The sequence below is a fragment of the Malus domestica genome, chromosome 10 (genome assembly GCF_042453785.1).
Source record: "Malus domestica chromosome 10, GDT2T_hap1".
NCBI lineage: Eukaryota > Viridiplantae > Streptophyta > Magnoliopsida > Rosales > Rosaceae > Malus > Malus domestica.
The window spans coordinates 16590052-16607001 of NC_091670.1; positions in this window are offsets into that span (position 1 = coordinate 16590052).

Genomic DNA, 16950 nt, shown 5'->3' on the forward strand with positions numbered 1-16950 from the left:
CTAAGGAGGTAAATACTTTAGACGTCTTACTCATCAACTTACATTTCTTGAATTCTTTGAAAACTTTTGCAAAGTATTCGGACTTGTGTTTATTCAAAATAAACTATAGTCCAACCGAGAGTGATCTTCGGTGAATGTCATATAACATGAGTAGTATTATGTTTGTGGACAAGTGCCACTAACATCTAAGTGAATTAACCTCAACAACTTTGTGATTCTTTCTTCTTTCCAAAAGAATAAAGATTCGAACATTTCGCATCTATACAATTTTAACAAGAAGGTATTGGATCCGGATCTAATGATCCAAAGCATCCATCTATGACCAACTCGTAATTTATGTTTTAGAGGTATCACAACTTTAGTTGGGATTAGTCACTACCTTGCAACCTTTTGGGTTTTAAGCATCATTATATTCTAAACAGCTAACACTACCATATCATCTCTACTATAGAGACAATCAATTAGATTACTATAATCCAATCATTGATTAATAAAGAACAATGTTTTGTCAAACAAAACATTCATCCATCTCTACTATAGTGACGGAATTAAATTCCTTAAAATTGGAATGTAAAGACAATCTTTGGTTTTTCCAATTTCTTTGGTAGTTCATATGAGGAAGTAAGTACTATCTGCCTTTGCAGAGATCTATATTTTATTCACGTTCCGAATGTGAAGCACCTTTTTCTTCTCTCATATATCTTCTACTTCTTATTAGTCACACTTTTACAACGATTGTAAAACATAGTTGCTAATACGGAATCAAGCATTCAAGTAGAAGAACCAACTGTTTTGAACTATTCAAGAACAATTTACAACACCTTCGAAAGGTGTGTTCTTGACACTTGCAAGACATTTCTTGCAAATACCCTTTCCAATGTCCATCTTTTCATAAAGAAAGTTTGTTCCCTTGGAGTTAATTTTATCTTCTTCATTTGACTTTCACCTTTGACTACATTAGTCATGGTCCCTAAACTCCCACTATCTCTCTTGAAACTTATTTCAATTGTGTTATACACATCAAACATTTTGGAGAGCATGTGGTTATTGTTCACTACATAGTTTACAATAAACTTAGTGAACCATTAGGATAGGGACACATAGGTGAAGTCCTTGCCTAGTTTCCGTCTCGTTAAGTGGTTTATCACTTCAACACTCAATGATTCAAAATCATCATAAGTCCATGTTAATGGACTATTTTTGTCAACCAACCATTATGTTCTAAACATAATTACAAACTTTCAAGAGTTGTTCAAGGCAACTCTCATTTCTTCATACAACAATTTGTAAGTGAAGAATCATGGCACATTAAGTGTCCATGCCTTTGTGCTTTCTTCTAAAGTTCCTTGTTCATGTAACAAAGAAGCAAGCACTAATGTTTGCATTGATTAAGGGTTGTTCAAAGCAACTCTTATTTCTTCATACAACAAATTGTATTTGAAGAATAGTGTTGTCCTCTTTATGATAGACTTTATCTAACATGTTCTTCCAATGATACATTATCAATAGGAAGATTGTGAGGATGAGACTACTTAGGTACTTCTACAATCCATTTAAGACAATCTTTGGGATTGTTGTACCAAGTCCGGAAACTAAAGCTTTCGGCTTTTATTTGTCAAGTGTTGGATAGCGTTTGCAAATATAATAGTAAGTAAATACATAACGAATATAAATTGATTGATTTTAAGCCATTTGATTCGGGTCTTTAAATCAAATAGCACCACCCACTATTTTTGGCAAATTCCATAACCCTCATTGGAATTCGAGAGTTTTGGATGAAACTCTTAGTAGGGTATGGGAGACTCACTACTACCAAGCCCACCTCACAATGATACGATGTTGGCTAGCATTAATAATAATGAGAGAGTACGCTTACTCATTTGCATCACTTGCAAGTACCCATCTTATTTGGCCTCTAGAGAATGTCACCTCACAATGATATGATGTTGGCTCCATTGCACTTAGTTAAGTCATTCCCACCATGCTTAGTTCGTGAAGGGGTTCAAGAATAGCCTCACGATGATACGATGTCGGCCATCCTCGTTGCCTACACTCACCTCATCAAGTATGTATATAGACTCCTCCTGAGTATAAGCATGCACTTTGCACTCCCCCATGATAGGGTGAAGGCGGTGTACAAGTCATAAACGATTGGAGCCTACCACGGTGGAAGGCCACGAAAGAGTGTTCAATGCACTCTCACGCTTGTCAACTTAATAATGGTTTGGTTTAGGGTTTTAGGTCTCATCACATATAAACATACATTTTAATCTCTATTAAAACAATTTTGGTCCTATTACAACTATTGGTCCATATGATTGTTTTTAGTTGTATATAATACTCCCACTATGCTTATAAAACGTTTTTAAAGCAAGAGTATATGATACTACTAACATAACCTTTGCATTCATTTGATGGACTATATAGTTGCCTTAGGGCCTTAGGATGACTATGAACCTTTGTTTAGATTCAACACGAGCCTTGTGTTGAATTTCGGTCTAGGGATGGTGATTGATTTTAGTTACGCGTTTAATCACATTAAGGCGTGTTGTCTTAGGGGCGTTGGACCCAACTACTTCATTTTCATGCATATCAAATAAAGCAAGAAAGAAGTACTTCAAAGTAAAGGTGAGCTTATGCTCATTACAACATTTGCATAAATCAAATTACTTTAAAGTAAAGAAGAGCTTATGCTCTTTTACAACATTTGATCAAATCAAATTACAACCAAAATCTAATCTACACATTCCCATGGTTCAAACAAATTTGAAACGGCCTATCACATAGCTCAATTATCGTAGGCTTAGGTTCATAATCACCCTTTAATTAATTAACACTTTAACTAATTAAATTGAATGCAATAATTTCATTTGGTTTTTGTATCCATAAAATTGATTTAAATGGAGCTAAATGAAATGAAAATCCAATTCTCATTTAAAGAGACAAAACAATTTTGTTCTCTACCTAATTTGGGCCAATATGCAATAACCACAACTTATTTGGGCCATAAAGCAATTAACCTCAACTTGTGGGCTATATTGCAAAACTTTTGGGGTCACTTTGTAAAAACACAAAAGTCCACTACTTCATGTAATTACAACTAGAACCCAAAATTTTAATAATGCAAAAACTTCATTAAAGGAGCGAAACAATTTGTCCTTTAGCGTTTTTGGACCTAAACGTAAAAACGTAAACTTTTGGGCTAAAGTGCAAATACACAAAAGTATCAAAACTTTATGTAATTGCATAAAAGGCCACAAAAGTACCCCCCCTTTAGTGTTTATACACGTTTAGGGCTTCCACAAACCAAGAGTGACACCTAGCAGCATATCATGGTTACCCAAGCTAATCAGAAGAGGTAGATAACCTATTCAGTTTAGGATTACAAATGCAATACGGTCTTTCTCTAATACAATACTCTTGACCACATTGTTTGGTTTGATAGTTTATTCATGTCTACTATCCAATGTGATTTGTGTGCTTATATGATTACCTTGAATGTGATTTGGAACGACTTTCCTAAATCTCATTCATACTCTGGCCAGAGATTCTAAATCATATCATAGAGTATTCTCCCCCAAACGGTTTGAAGGTTAGAGATCCCTTGTTGCGCATTCACTTGCCTCCATAGCTAAGTGGCTTAACCCCAACGATGCCGTGGACACCCGCGGATGGGGTGACTGAAGGAATTATTTTGTGAAAACATGTTCATTTGAGCAACATCATATAGCATGCAATTAACAATTAAAGGCGGAATCATGCTTGTATGCACTCAAAAACAAAACATTACCATGAAATTCAAAGCCTAGTAGATTGGTGAACCAATTAATCAACTCAAAACAAAGTGAGTTGAAATTAATACCTTTGTAGATTCCTCTTTGCATAAGCAAAGGCTAATCACCCAAAGAGATAGGGCCTTCATTCCTTGCTTCTTAGATCCATGGATTTGGATGGAAGAATAGGTTCTCCAAGTTCCCAAAATTGAGAACCTCTAAGTCTCTTCACCAAGGTTAGATTGTAGAAGAAATGAGTGACCTTGGAGTAGTAGGATTGCTAGATGTACCCTCCAAGGTGTTGGCCTCTTTAGAGAGAAAAATGGAGAGACAATTCTCACCAATTTTCCCCAAAATAAACCCTTTTAACACTTAATGAATATTAGTTATAAAGTCATTTATATAGTCACTTCTTTAAGTGACCTAAACAACCAAAACCCTAATTCATTCCATATGGCCGGCCATTTAGGGATTTTAGGGCTTTTGGGCTTTAATGAATCTTTATTCATTAAATTGTCATACAACTTAAGTTAATGGGCTTGACGTTCGAAGCCCATTGGGCCTTAAGGTCCAAAACTATCCCGAAGTCTTTAACGAACTTATTCGTTTGATTAATTAACATATTAATTAATCCTTGCCATAAATAAATGATTAAACCATTTAATCATTCTTACTCATTTCCGTTTAATCTTCAATCTCTACCTTTTATGGTGTGCGATCCATTAGGTTCCTTTTAGCGAGGTAGTGGGCGATTAAAACCATTTTACATCGATTGTGAATTGAAACTATTTTCAATTCTCCCTTTAGTGATTACACACGTTTAGGGCTTCCACAAACCATGAGTGACACCTAGCAGCATATCATGGTTACCCAAGCTAATCAGAAGAGGTGGAGAACCTATTCAGTTCGAGATTACAAATGCAATACGGTCCTTCTCTAATCTAATACTCTTGACCACATTGTTTGGTTTGATAGTTTATTTTCTCATGTCTACTATCCAATGTGTGTCTTGTGCTTATATGATTACCTTGAATGTGATTAGGAACGCATTCCCAAATCTCATTCATACTCTGGCCAGAGATTCAAATCATATCATAGAGTATTCTCCCTCAAACGGTTTGAAGGTTAGAGATCCCTTGTTGCGCATTCACTTGTCTCCATAGCTAAGCGGCTTGACCCCAACGATGCCGTGGACACCCTCCTGATGGAGTGACTTTGACATAATCAAAGATCAAGGACTTAACCACAAGACAACTATGATGCCTCAGGTCAAAGGACTACTTTGCATTATCCCAACCATGAGTTCTCATGTGACATGGAATATGAGAACCCTTCGTTGATCGCGTTCAGTGAACTCATTCTCTATTGAGCACCTACCGTACTTGTCTTGATGTCACACACACCAATGACTCGAGACTAATCACTCTCCCTGAGAGAAGACATAGTACGTACTGATCTTAACGGACTGTCAACGCCCAATTGGCAATCCTATGATCAGGAACGTTTAGGATGTGTCTACGAAAGAATGGTCTCATGAATCTAACTTCATTAGATTACATTCTCCCAATCACATATTCCTTGGACTTTATCGTTTAAGCATATAACATTTATATGAGACGGCTCAAACAATAATCTTTGCCCTTTATATGTAAAACTAGATTAGTTTAACATGTGAAATGTCCGTAAAGTATCATCACATGATTGGCTTTAGGGCACATTTCCAACAATCTCCCACTTGCACTAGAGCCAATCAACTTGATCATCAATGATGATACCTCTTCTGTAGTCATTTCATAAATGGCTGAATAGTAGGCCTAGACAGTGGATATCTATATGTGTTATCCATATAAGCAACCTTGAGAATAACGACGTCACCATTATACATGATTCTCAATCATGTTGTTCAGTCTCTCATTTGTGTTCGGATCTTGATGAGACCTTGATTCCCAGGCTTGAGCTATCGCCCCATTAGTGTCATACACTTTCTAGTTGGAATCGAATAGAGAGTTCATAAATGAACTTTCCCATCCAAACAACATTGTTGTAAACTTCTATATGGCAATATATCTTGCATTCATAATGGAACACACTAAAGTCATTACTTTAATGTTTCCATCCAAATATCTCTTTAGTCATAATAAAGAGATATCTGTTTATCTCTTCATTCATAATGAAGAAACATCCAATGATGGATTAGATTCATAATCTAATACATTTACGCTTCCATTACGTTACTTTGATTCTTCCTCGATCTTTGAGGAATTTATCCTTTAGTATTTCTTAAATACTTAAGGACTCACTTGACAGTTGCCATGGTTCTGATCCTAGGCTTGCACTGATATTGTCTTGTACCGTTCTAGGTACAACTCATATCAATGTTTTTCATACAATATGAAATACATAAATCACCTTTCTGCGTATGCATAAAGGATTCTATTTACGCATTATTTCTTTGGGAGTCAAAGGGTACATTCCCTTTGAGAAGGGCAACTTGCTAGTCTCACTAGAATCGTCCTTCTTATTGAAGTTTATCATCATATGAGAAACTTCCTAGCATCCATTGTCTATTATTAGGGATTGATATAATCCAATTATATCATGAAATATATCATTATAGATTTCCATCCCATGTATATAGACTATATCTCCCATATACATTCTATCTACATATAATGTATTAAAGTCATAACTTTAATGAAGAAGTATTCTTTTCATTTCCAAAATTAATATATCATATATATTTAAATTTTTAGGAATATGATTAACTCCCACTAATCTTTTGTAAAACTAGTAAACAAAAGATTCATTTACATCTTTATGAGAAATCAAACGATTTGATCCTTTTTCTCATAAAATGCAAATAGCTCCCACTAACTTGCTAAGATCCATGATGGATGGATCTCTACAACTTACATGTCTTGTGATTCATAGTTTTAGACATATATTATCAAGACTATCTTAATAATGTCCAAACATTGAATCACCATTTAGTTGTAGCTAGCAATCTTCGAATTAATTGAAACCAAGACTATCTCAAAGATGGTTTCTTCAAAGTCAACCATTCTCTTTGATTGTAGTCACCTTAAGCTACCAATTAGCTATGAAGGTTTCATTATTTCGAGTCAAATGGTACTTTACCATTTCCTTGAGTATATATCGTATATGCACTCAATGTAGTCATAAGGATTTTCATTCTTATTTCTTTCGAATTAAGAGGTGCAACTCTATGACATAGTCATAAAGTTCAAAACCATTCAACTGAGACGGTTTATAAATCCTTATCGACTACCTTGGAGCTTGAGGTATAGGAACTAGATTGTTATATTTGTTGATTACTTTCTTGTCTCTCAAAGAACCCATTCTTTGAGTTCTATCTCTTGTTCATTTGCTTTTAGGCAAATCACATTGTATAATTACAATGAACTACCCAACAAAACAACATTTGTTAGTTGGTTTATAGAAGCGATATCCAAAAGTTATTTTAAGGATATCCTACAAGATTGTTATCAAACAAATATTGCTTGTTAGCACACAACCCCAAATCTTTAACATGCTTAAGATTTGTCTTTCTTTCCAACTACATCTTATGGAGTCATGAAAATATTGGAAGATCTTCTCATTGAGAATCATATTGTTTTTAGAAGTATATATCCTATATATGGGTAATAGATAACATCTAACGAACTAAATCTTATTCAAGTTCGTTCTTCTCCTAATGGAGAAATATATTATCTTATGATGCTATTTTCCTTGATATCTTTCAAGGAAACTTATCTAAAGTGTTACCTTTCCTTGGATCAAATCTAAGGAGGTAAATACTTTAGATGTCCTACTCATCAACTTACATTACTTGAATTCTTTGAAACATTTTGCAAAGTATTCGGACTTGTGTTTATTCAAAATAAACTATAGTCCAACCGAGAGTGATCTTTGGTGAATGTTATTCAACATGAGTAGTATTATGTTTGTGGACAAGTGCCACTAACATCTAAGTGAATTAACCTCAACAACTTTGTGATTCTTTCTTCTTTCCAAAAGAATAAAGATTCGAACATTTCGCCTCCATACAATTTTAACAAGAAGGTATTGGATCCGGATCTAACGATCCAAAGCATCCATCTTTCACCAACTCATAACTTATGTTTTTAGAGGAATCACAACTTAGTTGGGATTAGTCACTTCCTTGCAACCTTTTGGGTTTTAAGCATCATTATTTTCTAGACAGTTAACACTACCATATTATCTCTACTATAGAGACAATTAATTAGATTACCATAATCCAATCATTGATTAATAAAGAACATTGTTTTGTCAAACAAAACATTTATCCATTTCACATAGTGACGGAATTTAGTTCCTTAAAATTGGAATATAAAGACAATCTATGTTTTTCCAATTTCTTTGGTAGTTCATATGAGGAAGTAAGTACCATCTGCTTTCGCAGAGATCTACATTTGATTCACGTTTCCGAATGTGAAGCACCTTTTCTTCACTCATATATCTTCTACTTCTTATTAGTCACTCTTTTACAACGATTGTAAAACATAGTTACTAATATAGAATCAAGCATTCAAGTAGAAGAACCAACTGTTTTGAACTTTTCAAGAACTTTTTACAACACCTTCGAAAGGTGTGTTCTTGACACTTGCAAGACATTTCTTGCAAATACCCCTTCCAATGTCCATCCTTTCATAAAGAAAGTTTGTTCCCTTGGAGTTAATTTTATCTTCTTCATTTGACTTCTCCTTTGACTACAATAGTCATGGTCCCTAAACTCCCACTATCTCTCTTGAAACCTTTTTCAATTGTGTTATACACATCAAACATTTTGGAGAGCATGTGGTAATTTTTCACTACATAGTTTACAATAAACTTAGTGAACGATTTAGGATAGGGAAACAAAGGTGAAGTCCTTGCCTAGTTTCCGTCTCGTTAAGTGATTTATCACTTCAACATTCAATGATTCAAAATCATCATAAGTCCATGTTAATGGACTATTTTTGTCAACCAACCATTATGTTCTAAACATAATTACAAACCTTCAAGAGTTGTACAAGGCAACTCTCATTTCTTCATACAACAATTGTAAATGAAGAATCATGGCACATTAAGTGTCCATGCCTTTGTGCTTTCTTCTCAAGTTCCTTGTTCATGTAACAAAGAAACAAGCACTAAGTGTTTGCATTGACTAAGAGTTGTTCAAAGCAACTCCTATTTCTTCATACAACAAATTGTAATTGAAGAATTATGACATTTAAAAGTGTTGTCCTCTTTATGATAGACCTTTTCTAACATATTCTTCTAATGATACATTACCAATAGAACGATTTTGAGGATGAGACTACTTAGGTACATATACAATCCATTTAAGACATTCTTTGGGATTGTAGTACCAAGTCCGGAAACTAAAACATTCGGTTTTGTCAAGTGTTGGATAGCGTTTGCAAATATATTGGTAAACAAATACATAACGAATATAAATTGATTGATTTTAAGCCATTTGATTCGGGTCTTTAAATCAAAATAGCACCACCCACTATTTTTGGCAAATTCCATATCCCTCATTGGAATTCGAGAGTTTTGGATGAAACTCCTAGTAGGTTATGGGAGGCTCACTATTACCAAGCCCACCTCAGAAGAACTCCATATTGGCTAGCAACAATAATAATGAGAGAGTACGCTTACTCATTTGCAACTAATGCAAGTACCCATCTCGTTTGGCCTCTAGAGAATGATGCCTCAGAAGAACTCCATATTGGCACCATTGCACTTAGTTAAGTCCTTCCCACCATGCTAGTTCAAGTAGGGGTTCAAGAATGGCCTCAGAAGAACTCCATATTGGCCACACTCGTTGCCTACCTTTCACTTCATCATATGTTTATAGGCTTCTCCTGAATGTAAGCACATACTTTGCAACCCCAGAACTGGACGAATACATTGTACAAGTCACAAACGATTGAAGCCCACCACGGTGGAAGGCCACGAAAGAGTGTTCAAAGCACTCTCACGTTTATCAACTTAATATTGGTTTGGTTGAGGGTTTTAGGTCTCATCACATATAAACATACATTTTAATCTCTATTAAAACTATTTTGGTCCTATTACAACTATTGGTCCATCTCATTGTTTTAGTTGTACATAATACTCCCACTATGCTTTTAAAACGATTTTTAAAGCAAGAGTATATGATACTACTAACATAAACTTTGCATTCATTTGATGGACTATATATAGTTGCCTTAGGGCCTAAGGATGATTATGAACCTTTGTTTAGATTCAACACGAGCCTTGTGTTGAATCTCGGTCTAGGAATGGTGATTGATTTTAGTTACGCGTTTAATCACATTAAGGCGTGTTGTCTTATGGGCGTTGGACCCAACTACTTCATTTTCATGCATATCATATAAAGCAAGAAAGAAGTACTTCAAAGTAAAGGTGAGCTTATGCTCATTACAACATTTGCATTTAACAAATTACTTTAAAGTAAAGAAGAGCTTAAGCCCTTTTACAACATTTGATCAAATCAAATTACAACCAAAATCTAATCTACACATTCCCATGGTTCAAACAAATTTGAAACGCCTTTCACATAGCTCAATTATATTAGGCTTAGGTTCATAATCACCCTTTAATTAATTAACACTTTAACTAATTAAATTGAATGCAACATTTTCATTTGGTTTTTGTATCCATAAAATTGATTTAAATGGAGCTAAACAAAATGAAAATCTAATTCTCATTTAAAGAGACAAAACAATTTTGTTCTCATCCTATTTGGGCCATCATGCAATTAACCTCAACTTTTGGGCCATATTGCAATAACAAAAACTTTTGGGGTCACTTTGTACAATACACAAAAGTCACAACTTCATGTAAATACAACTAGAACCCAAACTTTTAATAATGCAAAAACTTCATTAAAGGAACAAAACAATTTGTCCTTTAGCGTTTTTGGACCTAAACGTAAAAACGTAAACTTTTGGGCCAAAGTGCAAATACACAAAAGTATCAAAACTTTATGTAATTGCATAAAAGCCCCAAAAGTACTCCCTTTGAGGGAGTGGCCGGTTTTGGGGAGAGGATAAGAGTGATGTGTGTGTTGATTTGTGAGTTTTGTCAAAATTAATCATGCAAGTGTATGTGAAAGGATAAGTTTATGAAATAATTCAATCACAATTATTTCAATCATCATTTATACAAATATCTAACACTTTAAATACATGATAAATCATTTAAAAACATATCACATAAACTTTATGAAATAATTCAAAACTTTGAATCAAAACACCAAACCTTTTTGTTCTTGGCAAGAACATCAAGAACAATGAAGAACATCCATGAAAAACCCAAATTTTTCCATGAACCTTTTTCACCCAAAAACATTCCAAAACCATTCTTACTTAAGGGAAATAACATCTAACCAAACTAGGGTACTTAGGGGTTCCAAAGAACACATTAAAACACTTTTAACAAGTCGAACAAGAACCCAAAAATTCACCCTTTGGATTTGGCCGAATTTTCCCAAAAGCATGGCACCAAATTTTAGCTCCAATATTCATGCTCATATGAACAACATCTACAACATTTGAGATAGCAAATTTTCCAACAAAATTTACTTTCAAAGAAGCAAGAATAAAGCTTGTAACAATTACAACTTTTAGATCACATACTATGAACTACAAAACCCAAAAGGATTCACCAACTACTAGACCTAGGCTCTGATACCACTTGAAGGAATTATTTTGTGAAAACATGTTCATTTGAGCAACATCATATAGCATGCAATTAACAATTAAAGGCGGAATCATGCTTGTATGCACTCAAAAACAAAACATTACCATGAAATTCAAAGCCTAGTAGATTGGTGAACCAATTAATCAACTCAAAACAAAGTGAGTTGAAATTAATACCTTTGTAGATTCCTCTTTGCATAAGCAAAGGCTAATCACCCAAAGAGATAGGGCCTTCATTCCTTGCTTCTTAGATCCATGGATTTGGATGGAAGAATAGGTTCTCCAAGTTCCCAAAATTGAGAACCTCTAAGTCTCTTCACCAAGGTTAGATTGTAGAAGAAATGAGTGACCTTGGAGTAGTAGGATTGCTAGATGTACCCTCCAAGGTGTTGGCCTCTTTAGAGAGAAAAATGGAGAGACAATTCTCACCAATTTTCCCCAAAATAAACCCTTTTAACACTTAATGAATATTAGTTATAAAGTCATTTATATAGTCACTTCTTTAAGTGACCTAAACAACCAAAACCCTAATTCATTCCATATGGCCGGCCATTTAGGGATTTTAGGGCTTTTGGGCTTTAATGAATCTTTATTCATTAAATTGTCATACAACTTAAGTTAATGGGCTTGACGTTCGAAGCCCATTGGGCCTTAAGGTCCAAAACTATCCCGAAGTCTTTAACGAACTTATTCGTTTGATTAATTAACATATTAATTAATCCTTGCCATAAATAAATGATTAAACCATTTAATCATTCTTACTCATTTCCGTTTAATCTTCAATCTCTACCTTTTATGGTGTGCGATCCATTAGGTTCCTTTTAGCGAGGTAGTGGGCGATTAAAACCATTTTACATCGATTGTGAATTGAAACTATTTTCAATTCTCCCTTTAGTGATTACACACGTTTAGGGCTTCCACAAACCATGAGTGACACCTAGCAGCATATCATGGTTACCCAAGCTAATCAGAAGAGGTGGAGAACCTATTCAGTTCGAGATTACAAATGCAATACGGTCCTTCTCTAATCTAATACTCTTGACCACATTGTTTGGTTTGATAGTTTATTTTCTCATGTCTACTATCCAATGTGTGTCTTGTGCTTATATGATTACCTTGAATGTGATTAGGAACGCATTCCCAAATCTCATTCATACTCTGGCCAGAGATTCAAATCATATCATAGAGTATTCTCCCTCAAACGGTTTGAAGGTTAGAGATCCCTTGTTGCGCATTCACTTGTCTCCATAGCTAAGCGGCTTGACCCCAACGATGCCGTGGACACCCTCCTGATGGAGTGACTTTGACATAATCAAAGATCAAGGACTTAACCACAAGACAACTATGATGCCTCAGGTCAAAGGACTACTTTGCATTATCCCAACCATGAGTTCTCATGTGACATGGAATATGAGAACCCTTCGTTGATCGCGTTCAGTGAACTCATTCTCTATTGAGCACCTACCGTACTTGTCTTGATGTCACACACACCAATGACTCGAGACTAATCACTCTCCCTGAGAGAAGACATAGTACGTACTGATCTTAACGGACTGTCAACGCCCAATTGGCAATCCTATGATCAGGAACGTTTAGGATGTGTCTACGAAAGAATGGTCTCATGAATCTAACTTCATTAGATTACATTCTCCCAATCACATATTCCTTGGACTTTATCGTTTAAGCATATAACATTTATATGAGACGGCTCAAACAATAATCTTTGCCCTTTATATGTAAAACTAGATTAGTTTAACATGTGAAATGTCCGTAAAGTATCATCACATGATTGGCTTTAGGGCACATTTCCAACAGTGACTTTGACATAATCAAAGATCAAGGACTTAACCACACGACAAACGTGATGCCTCAGGTCAAAGGACTACTTTGCATTATCCCAACCATGAGTTCTCATGTGACATGAATATGAGAACTCTTCGTTGATCGTGTTCAGTGAACTTATTCTCTATTGAGCACCTACATACTTGTCTTGATGTCACACACACCAATGACTCGAGACTAATCACTCTCCCTGAGAGAAAACACAGCACGTACTGATCTTAACGGACTGTCAATGCCCAATTGGCAATCCTATGATCAGGAACGTTTAGGATGTGTCTACGAAAGAATGGTCTCATGAATCTAACTTCTTTAGATCGCATTCTCCCAATCACATATTCCTTGGACTTATCGTTTAAGCATATAATATTTATATGAGACGGCTTAAAACAATAATCTTTGCCCTTGATATTAAACTAGATTAGTTTAACATGTGAAATGTCCGTAAAGTATCATCATATTATTGGTTTTAGGGCACATTTCCAACAATGATTTGGTACTTGATTACTTGATTTTATGACACGTAATTTAGTATTGTCAATTACTATAATAAGGTTATGTACCTATTGAGCTTTTAAAGCTCACCCCTCTATTGTTATGTAGGTTTAAGAACTTGAAATTGGTACCAGGTGAAATACCCTACAACAAAAACTTAGAACCAACCGTACTAATTAGCCAAACATAATAGTCAACTGAGTATAGATTATTAGAATCATATAAGCATATAAATTAAACAAACTTAAAAGGAAAAACTTAACAATGTGAACTTCAGTTAAGTTTTAATCTTAGTACTTGACTTAAGTTCAGTTGATTAATAAATTGTCAATACTAGCTGATAGGGATTTTACTACACACGTAAATAGGCTAAAAACTCCTATAATACTTGCAAGAATGACAAGGTTATTGTAGTATAAACGGATCTAGCAAGGTCGTTCTCCACAGGGATTATTAAATAATTTGAAACAAACCAAATTCCAATTAATTATTGTAAAGTAGAAATTGAGATGATTGATTTTATAACCTACTTAAATTAAAAACAAATTTAATTAATAACAGTAAACTAATCTGCAATATTACAAATGAAAGAAAAGGAAAAGTTTTGGAGAAATCAAATTAAGAAAACACTAGGGTTCCACCATCACCTAGCAATCCTATGAACTTTAACCAATTACTTATGATCTACACATGCCACTTTGAAGGCTAGATTTTCCTAATTCATATTCTACTTGGAACCTCCAACATAGAACGTATATCTAACAAGCAACCCGTCCGGACGTTCAGATCAAATCTGAACAAGAAATACTCATTATGCTTTATGAAAACCCGTTGAAAAATGATGCAACCCTTAAGACGTGGTGTTCATCCTAAGTGAAATTACAATTATTAATCACAAGAAGCCAACGTCAATTTCAGGGAACCTTCCGACCAAAATTGCATCAAATTACTTTTCTAAAGATCCTAATAGTGATCAGGCATTAAGACAATTAGATAGTTTTAATCCCGGTGATTAATAATTCAAAGTATGCATGCAATCAATCATAAGCAATTAAATAAAAATCACATATTCATGCTAAGGCTCAAGGCTTCGCCCTAGCAAAAGGAATTAGTTATGCATATTCATAATTAAAATCATAAAAAATATTATTAATAAAAGAATTGAAAACACCTTAAAGTAGAAAATCTCCAAGAACCCTAGCAATTCTCTCTGTCTCCAAAGTTGCATAAAAGAAAGCGTAGCCAGAAAAACTCTGGACGGCAAAGTAATATATGTTGCTATCCCCCGCAAAAACCCTAAAAACCATGTCCTTTATTCCAACTAGGAAACTAAGATAACTAAAATAAAATAGGAAGCATAACCCTAAATTAAATGGTAAAATTCGCCTATAATATGAACAACCATGTTTTGGACCCTTAAGCTGCTCCAAAACTGGCCCAATATAGCTGGTTTTGATGATTGAAATATTCTGAACACCTCTCCAGAAGGCCACGAACCCATCCGAGGTCCTCTCGGACTCCGAAAAAACAATTTAAGCCCAGAATCGTCATTTTCCGGCACTGCACACTGCTTCTTTATTCCATCGTCGGAAAATAACCGCTTGGTAGAAAAATCCCAAATTTTGATACAAACACACCAAGAGACAGCCAAACGTCCTCCAATTTGAATCACTCCAAAATTCGTTTGTTTGATCATGTTTTTCTCCAGAGGAAGTCGGATGTCCTATATTGAGAATATAAATCAAAGTATCAAAATTTTTCCAAAATATTAACCAAAATATACTAAGAATAGGGTAAAATATATAATATGAAATTGATTCATCAAAATACCCCCAAACTTAGCTTTTTGCTTGTCCTCAAGCAAAACAAATCTAGAAAACAAAAATAAAAACTAACAAACTAGACACTTAACTAAAACTAACTGACAAAAAATTTCACCTTCAAAGTTGCAATACATAGAACATATTAAAAATCAGAACATTTTTTCAAAAGTTCCAACCAATCCCACCATAGAGTCTAAGCAATTTAGAATCAATTAGAAAAGAATTCACAAACTTCCTCTGGTGTAAAGTGAACCAGCATAGCTAAGGATACTCGACTAAAACTCTTACCTCTCGTCCTTCTTTATTTCACACATACTAACTTTAAACATAGCTATTTTTTTTTTCATTTTCGACTTTTTCTCTTTTTTTCATATATATATTTTTTTTTTCAGTAACAGTAGTGGTCGTGCAATGTCAATTCTCTTAAGTTTTCAATCCAACCCATGTAGTGAGCTTTAGGTCAATGACTCCCAAACCACTAGGGCTTTAGGGCACTAGGTGTAGAACACCCCTAAGCACTTATTAACCTACACTGAAAAGGCTACGAAACCAACTAACCATCCTACCCCATGCCAAAACTCTACCGTTTGATGCGAGAATCACTGCTGATTAGGTAGGACTGGCCCGGTTACTAGGCAAAGTCTCCGGTGGAACACTTATTACTTTATAACACAAACTAATTTAACTTTATTTAAAACAAAAATTAAAAATGAAACTTAGACTAAAAGTAAGTGTTTCAATCTCACTCCCCACAAACCATGTTGATGTGAATGTGCAAATTGTCAAAGTATAATATATGAATTAGTGTCTAAGCAACGATAAATAGAAAAGACTCTAATGTGGGATTAACCTTCACCATGTCCATTTGTTCTAACGTTTAAAATATTATATGGATATTAACTTAAGAAGAATGAAAATTTTAACCTGACCCAAATTTTAACTTTCTCCTCTAGGTGTAGAAACAAAAAGAAAAACGAAATGAACAATAGAATAAAACACAAAAACCCCAACTGACACTACAAATAAATGACAAAACTATAAAAAGAAAATAAAATGAAAGAAAATATAAAACAAAACGAAATTAAAGGAGAGAAAAAACTACTGGGCACACATACATGGCATATTGAATAGCCATGGGGTTTGAACCCCACCCTCAAAACAAAGGCCCAAGAAACAATAGCCCATCATGGTAATGAGATGCAGCTGGCATGCCATGTTTAAAATAGTGGTTGTTGAACCCTAAAGACGTTGAGTGTCTGTAATGCCTCAAGGACCCTAGTTGCCTAA